Genomic DNA, 8,195 nt, shown 5'->3' with positions numbered 1-8,195 from the left:
TATTGCAATAAACATGATCCAATCATATTTATGCTCATCGCAAACACCAAATAACATTTATTTTAGGTTTAACACTAATCCCGAGGGTAAAGGGAGTGTGCGATGGTGATCATATCAACCCTGGAATCACTTCCAACTCACATCATCACCTCGCCCTTAACTAGTCTCTGTTTATTTTTGCAACTCCCGTTTCGAGTTACTACTCTTAGCAACTGAACCAGTATCAAATACTGACAGGTTGCTATAAACACTAGTAACGTACACATCAATAACATGTATATCAAATATACCTTTGTTCACTTCTCCATCCTTCTTATCCGCAGAGTATCTAGGGCAGTTCCACTTCCAGTGACCATTTCCTTTGCAGTAGAAGCACTCAGTTTCAGGCTTGGGTCTAGCTTTGGGCTTCATCATGGGAGTGGCAACTTGCTTGCCATTCTTCTTGAAGTTCCCTTTCTTTCCCTTGCCCTTTTACTTGAAACTAGTGGTCTTGTCAACCATCAACACTTGATGCTTTTTCTTGATTTCTACCTTTGCCAATTTCAATATCGCGAAGAGCATGGAAATCGTTTCCGTTATCCCTTGCATATTATAGTTCATCACGAAGTTCTAGTAACTTGGTGATAGTGACTAGAAAACTCTTTCAATCACTATCTTATCTGGAAGATTAACTCCCACTTGATTCAAGTGATTGTAGTACTCAGACATTCTAAGCACATCCTCATTAGCTGAGCTATTCTCTTCCATCTTGTAGGCAAAGTTCTTGTCAGAGGTCTCATACCTCTTAACACGAGCATGAGTCTGAAATACCAATTTCAGCTCTTGGAACATCTCATATGCTCCGTGGCGTTCAAAACATTTTTGAAGTCCCGGTTCTAAGCCATAAAGAATGGCGCACTAAACTATCAAGTAATCACCATACCGAGCTTGTTAAACGTTCATAACGTTTGCATCTGCTCCTTCAAAAGTCCGTCACCTAGCGGTGCATCAAGGACACAATTCTTCTGTGCAGCAATGAGGATAATCCTCAGATCACGGAGCTAGTCCGCATCATTGCTACTAACATCTTTCAGCATAGTTTTCTCTAGGAACATATCATAAACAAAACGGGGAAGCTATACGCGAGCAATTGATCTACAACATAGATATGCAAATACTATCAGGACTAAGTTCATGATAAATTAAAGTTCAATTAATCAAATTACTTAAGAACTCCCACTTAGACATCTCTCTAATCATCTAAGTGATCACATGATCCATATCAACTAAACCACGTCCGATCATCATGTGAGATGGATCACTTTTCAATGGTGAACATCACTATGTTGATCATATCTACTATATGCTTCATGCTCGACCTTTCGGTCTCAGTGTTCCGAGGCCATATCTGCATATGCTAGGCTCGTCAAGTTTAACCCAAGTATTCAGCGTGTGCAAAACTGGCTTGCACCCGCTGTATGTAAACGTAGAGGTTATCACGCCCGATCATCACGTGGTGACTTGGCACGACGAACTGTAGCAACGGTGCATACTCAGGGAGAACACTTGTACCTTGAAATTTAGTGAGAGATCATCTTATAATGCTACCGTTGAACTAAGCAAAATAAGATGCATAAAGGATAAACTTCACATGCAATCAATATAAGTGATATGATATGGCCATCATCATCTTGTGCCTTTGATCCCCATCTCCAAAGCACCATCACGATCACCGTCGTCACCGGCTTGACACCTTGATCTCCATTGAAGCATCGTTGTCGTCTCACCAACTATTGCTTCTACGACTATTGCTACCACTTAGTGATAAAGTAAAGCAATTACATGGCGATTGCATTTCATACAATAAAGCGACAACCATATGGCTCCTGCCAGTTGCCGATAACTCCATTACAAAACATGATCATCGCATACAATAAAATTTAGCATCATGTCTTGACCATATCACATCACAACATGCCCTGCAAAAACAAGTTAGACATCCTCTACTTTGTTTGTTGCAAGTTTTACGTTGCTACTACGGGCTAAGCAATAATTGTTCTTACCTACGCATCAAAAACCACAACGCGGTATAGTGATTGCTTTTTGATCTTCAGAAAGAACCCTGTTCATTGAATCCGATTCAACTAAAGCTGGAGAAATAGATACCCACTAGTCACCTATGTGCGAAGCACATCGGTAGAACTAGTCTCACATAAGTGTACACGTAATGTCAGTCTGGGCCGCTTCATCCAACAATACCGCTGAATCAAGAATCAACTAGTAACGACAAGCAATATCTATATACCCACGCCCACAACTCCTTTGTGTTCTACTCGTGCATATAACATCTACGCATAGACCTGGCTCTGATACCACTATTGGGGAACGCAGTAATTTCAAAAAAATTCCTACGCACACGCAAGATCATGGTGATGCATAGCAATGAGAGGGGAGAGTGTTGTCTATGTACCCTCATAGACCGTAAGTGGAAGCGGTATGACAACGCGGTTGATGTAGTCGTACGTGTTCACAATCGACCGATCCTAGTACCGAAAGTATGGCACCTCCGCGGTCTGCACACATTCGGCTCGGTGACGTCCCATGAACTCATGATCTAGTAGAGTGTCGAGGGAGAGCTTCGTCAGCATGACGGCGTGATGACAGCATGTAGGAGTAGGATTCCTCCTTTCCTAGTCCTACTAGGAGGAGAACGGGAAGGAAGGAAGGGAGAGGAAGAGGAGAAGGAAAGGGGGGCGTGCCCCCCTCCCTAGTCCAATTCGGACTCCCTATAGGGAGGGGCGCGGCTGCCCCTCATGGGATGCCTCCCCTCTTCCCTATGGCCCATGAAGGCCCAACTTTCCCCGGGGGGTTCCGGTAACCCTCCGGCACTCCGATTTTCTCCGAAATCACCCGGAACACTTTTGGTGTCCGAATATAGCCGTCCAATATATCAATCTTTATGTCTCAACCATTTAGAGACTCCGCGTCATGTCCATGATCATATCCGGGACTCGGAACTACCTTTGGTGCATCAAATCACATAAACTCAGAATACCGATCGTCACCAAACCTTAAGCGTGCGGACCCTATGGGTTCGAGAACTATGTAGACATGACCGAGACTCATCTCCGGTAAATAACCAATAGCGGAACCTGGATGCTCATATTGGCTCCTACATATTCTACGAACATCTTTATCAGTCAAACCGCATAACAGCATACGTTGTTCCCTTTGTAATCGTTATGTTACTTGCCTGAGATTCGATTGTCGGTATCCCAATACCTAGTTCAATCTCATTACCGACAAGTCCCTTTACTCATTCCGTAATGCAACATCCCATAACTAACTCATTATTCACATTGCTTGCAAGGGTTATAGTGATGTGCATTACCGAGAGGGCCCAGAGATACCTCTCCGATACATGGAGTGACAAATCCTAATCTCGGTCTATGCCAACTCAACAAACACCATCGGAGACACCTGTAGAGCATATTTATAGCCACCCTGTTACGTTGTGATGTTTGATAGCACACTAAGTGTTCCTCCGGTATCTGGGAGTTGCATAATCTCATAGTCATAGGAACATGTATAAATTATGAAGAAAGCAATAGCAACAAACTAAACGATCATCGTGCTAAGCAAACGGATGGTCAAGTCAATCACATCATTCTCTAATGATGTGATCCCGTTCATCAAATGACAACTCTTTGTCCATGGCTAGGAAACTTAACCATCTTTGATCAACGAGCTAGTCAAGTAGAGGAATACTAGTGACACTCTATTTGTCTATGTATTCACATATGTACTAAGTTTCCGGTTAATACAATTCTAGCATGAATAATAAACATTTATCATGATATAAGGAAATAAATAATAACTTTATTATTGCCTCTAGGGCATATTTCCTTCAAAATTCTGCCTAACATGTCATCTCATATTCTTTTCTTTATAGCATGCACATTTGGACTTTTATATTGTTCAAAGAAATAGTCTAGTTTTGACATGATAACTTAAATACTCAAGCATATCAACAAGCAACCATGTCTTTCAGAATATCAATGCTAAAATAAGCTATCCCTAGCCCATCATGCTCAATCATTGATCCATTCATGAAACACACTCGCATATTTACTACACCCAATGCTCAAGTACGATCATAGTGCCTCCTAGTTGGTGCTTTTATAAAAGAAGATGGAGGCTCAAATTTAAAAATAAAAATTGCATAAAGTAAAAAGAAGGCCCTTCACGGAGGGAAGTATGGATTTGTAGAGGTGCCAGAGCTCAAAGCGAAAATTGAGAGATAAAAACATTTTGAGAGGCATACTTTTCCCACCAATGAAAACAAATTAGAGTTCCCAACACTTTCCATGCTAGATATATCATAGGCGGTTCCCAAACAGAAATTAAAGTTTGTTATTTTTTCCACCATACTTTCACTTTCCATGGCTAACCGTATCCATGGGTGCCTTCCATACCAACACTTTCCAAGGAATTTATTATTTGACAACATAAAGTAAATTCATTATTCATTTCGGGATTGGGCATCCCTAATACATTTGCCTTACTCTCGTGCAGTAACAAGTAAATAAACACTCATCGTGAGAATAACACATCTAGCATGGGAAATATTAGCCACCCCTCACTGCCTCATGAGCGGCACGAGCACACAAAAAGAGAAATTTATTTTGAATATTAGAGATGGCACATACAAATTTGCTTAGAATAGCAAAAGAATACCGCATATAGGTGGATATAGTGGACTCATTTGGCAAAACTGGTTTAAAGGATTTTGGATGCACAAGTATTGATCATACTTAGTGCAAAATGAAGGCTAGCAAAAGATTGAGAAGCGACCAACCAAGAAATGAATAATCTCATAAGCAAGCATTAAGCATAATTAACATTGAATAATGCACCACAAGTAGGATATAATTTCATTGCATAACTATTGAGTTTCGTGCTTCCATAGGGAATCACAAACCTTAACACCAATATTCTTACTAAAGCATAATTACTCAACAAGATGACTCACATATCACATCATCATATCTCAAAACTATTACTAAGAATCAAGTTTATTTTGTCCAATGATCTTCATGAAAGTTTTTATTATATCCTTCTTGGATATCTATCACTTTGGGACTAACTTTCATGTGTTGCTTTTGACAAGCTCAAACAAACATAAGTGAAGATCATGAGCAAAATATTTCTTTCTCTCAAATTAATATAAGTGAAGCAAGAGAGAATTTCTTGAAAATTTTACTAACTCTCAAATAAACCTGAGTGAAGCAAGAGAGCATTTCTTCAAAAATACTAAAGCACACCATGCTAAAAAAGATATAAGTGAAGCACTAGAGAAAATCCATAGCTCATAAAAATTTAAGTGAAGCATAGAGAGCAATTTTAACAAATTATGGCATAATTTTGGCTCTCTCAAATAGGTGTGTCCAGCAAGGGATCAAGACTAAAAACACAAAATAAAACAAGCAAAGACTCATATCATACAAGACTCTCCAAGCAAAACACATAGTATGTGACGAATAAAAATATAGCTTCGAGTAAAATACCGATGATCGTTAGAAGAAAGAGGGGATGCCCCGAGCTTAGTTGCTTGCTCTCTTTTGGATAATACCTTGGGATGCCGGGGCATCCCCAAGCTTAGGCTCTTCTTGCTCCTTATTCCTTCATCCATCGTAAGATAACCCAAAACTTGAAAACTTCAATCACACAAAACTCAACAAAAGCTTTCGTGTGATCCGTTAGTATAAGAAAATAAATCACTACTATAAGTGTTGTTGTAAACCAATTCATATTTTGTTCTTGCATTATAGTACTGTATTCCAACTTTTATATGGCAAAAACTCATCAAAGAAAACCATAGAATCATCAAAACAAAGCACACAATGCAAAGAAAACAGAATCTGTCAAAAATAGAACAATCTATAGCAATCCGGATATTTTTAATACTTCTGTAATTCCAAAAACTCTGAAAATTAGGATGACCTAGGAAATTTGTATATTAATCTACTGCAAAAGGAATTGGTATGTAGCGACCTGACCCGAATGGATCAAGTCTCTGTGCTTAAGTGTCATCCCTGGATCGGTATGCTGACACACACAGTACTCGAGGATTTATAACAAAGGTAAATCACATGTATAAAGTAACATAAATACTATTACCTCGATCCAAAATAGCGTAAGTAACAAGGTTGTGGATTCCCATCAACACCAACGACAAAGTTGAGTGTAGAAATCGTAACCCTAACGTATCACTTACTCGCCGTAAGATTCCTGCAACATGAGATGTTGCAGCCACAAAGGGTCAGTACATTGAATGTACTGGCAAATTCACACCATAGAGAATTATGAACAAAGGCTATCACTGCATGCATATTTGGCTGGCGGAAAAGCTCTATGGTTATAGTTTTTGCGAAAAGCCGATTTTTCCCTACTGCAAAGGAATAAATTTTATTTAACTATCAAGGTGGTTGTTGAACATTGAGAATGGTTGACAGCATCCTCAATCCCAATTAAGTAACATCATTAAAACCCAACAATATTCATTTAAAGTAACGTGATGAGATCAACAGGATAATCCAGGTACTAGATACTCAAGATGTCCATAACCGGGGACACGACTAACCATGATTAGTTTATACACTCTGCAGAGGTTTGCGCACTTTTCCCCACAAGACTCGATCTCCTCCATTGGATTTCGCGCACTACATGGTGTTTGAGAAACGGATGACCGAGACATAGTCTTTCAGAAGCGTTTGCACCTTACGATGGGTAGACCGTACCACCTACAACCCCTACATCTGCTAGTCTACCACTGTAAGAGTTCACACGACTTAATCAACTATGCTAGAGCCCATAATAGCTTGTGGCTGCACACGGAAGTTTCTAGCATGAATAATCTTATGATCCCTTTGAGCCTAGGTGGCGGACCGTAGGATGATCACACAGTATATCCCCGGGATCTCCTAGGACAACACTGGTATATCCCCAGGTGTCCAGGCAAGTCCACTGGTATATATCCAGGGTGCCCCTAGCAATCCACCCAGATGTGTATTAAAGTTGCCACCTTAAGTTGAACCATTAATTAACAATCTCACATCTGTCATGAAATACTCTCAAACCCAATCCACGTCTACGAGCATAGCATGGTAATGTAAGCTTAACGTAAAAGTAACTACCAAGGTTTGAATGCAGGGCAATAGATTCCTACCTCATCAACTACTTCCCAATACCCACATGTTATCAATCCTACTCATGCAATGTTTGAGGGTGAAGCTAATGCATAAAAACTGAGTATGGAAGGGGATATGATCAAAGTGTGAACTTGCCTGCAATGTTGATGAAGATGATTCGCACTCAAAACTCTTGATAGCTCTACTCGTCACACTCCGGTCAATCTATCGTAAGCAAGAAATAGTAACCACACATAAGCAATCACTCAAAGGATCAGAAAGAACGAAGAAGACGAATCGGAAAACACCAAAACCAAGCAAATACTCTTGCAACATAAAACAATTTCTAACAGTACCAAAATTATGTGAATTTGGCCTTATCAGAAAGTGTAGGTCAAGAGCTTCGATTTGCAAAAAGAATCAACTCAAACAGATCTACGGAACTCAAGTTATGATCAAACGAAGTTTGAATTCAAATCTGATCTAATTCAAAATTTTAAACTTTTCAAAAACATGTTTGAGTTGGATTACTGGATAGAGCAGATCATAACAAAGAAGTGGGCGTTGGTTTCGTTGGATTTGGATCAACGAGCAAAAAGTTGTGCTTGTTTGAAGATCAGGGACTATTCTGTAAATAAAGTATTCACATCTAGGTCCCTGGCCGAAAATAACAGAAAAAGAAAAAGACTAAAAGGCGAACGTTCGCTTATAAGGGCTAAACAGTGGACGTTCTCTATATAATTAAAACAAAACCGGTTTTAAACGAAAACTAAACCAAAAGAAAAACCAGCGAACCGGGTGGTTTTACTCGGGTTATACCGGTTCGGTCGGTTCGGCGGTTCGGCGCGAAAAACCGATGACCGGCGATGATGGTTGGCGGCGACAGTGGGGCTCTAGCGAGACGGCGGCTCCGGTGAGACAGCTGGCGACGGCGAGCGGCTCTTGGGCGGCGGCTTCGACGGCGAGCGGAGGCGGCGGCGCGGGAAGTGAGGCGCGGCAGCGGCGGCGAGTGCAAGCGGCAGCGGC

Source organism: Triticum dicoccoides, chromosome 4A (assembly GCF_002162155.2).
Source record: "Triticum dicoccoides isolate Atlit2015 ecotype Zavitan chromosome 4A, WEW_v2.0, whole genome shotgun sequence".
Classification (NCBI taxonomy): Eukaryota; Viridiplantae; Streptophyta; class Magnoliopsida; order Poales; family Poaceae; genus Triticum; species Triticum dicoccoides.
The sequence above is the reverse complement of the archived record's forward strand: the minus strand, read 5'-3'. Positions refer to the sequence as shown.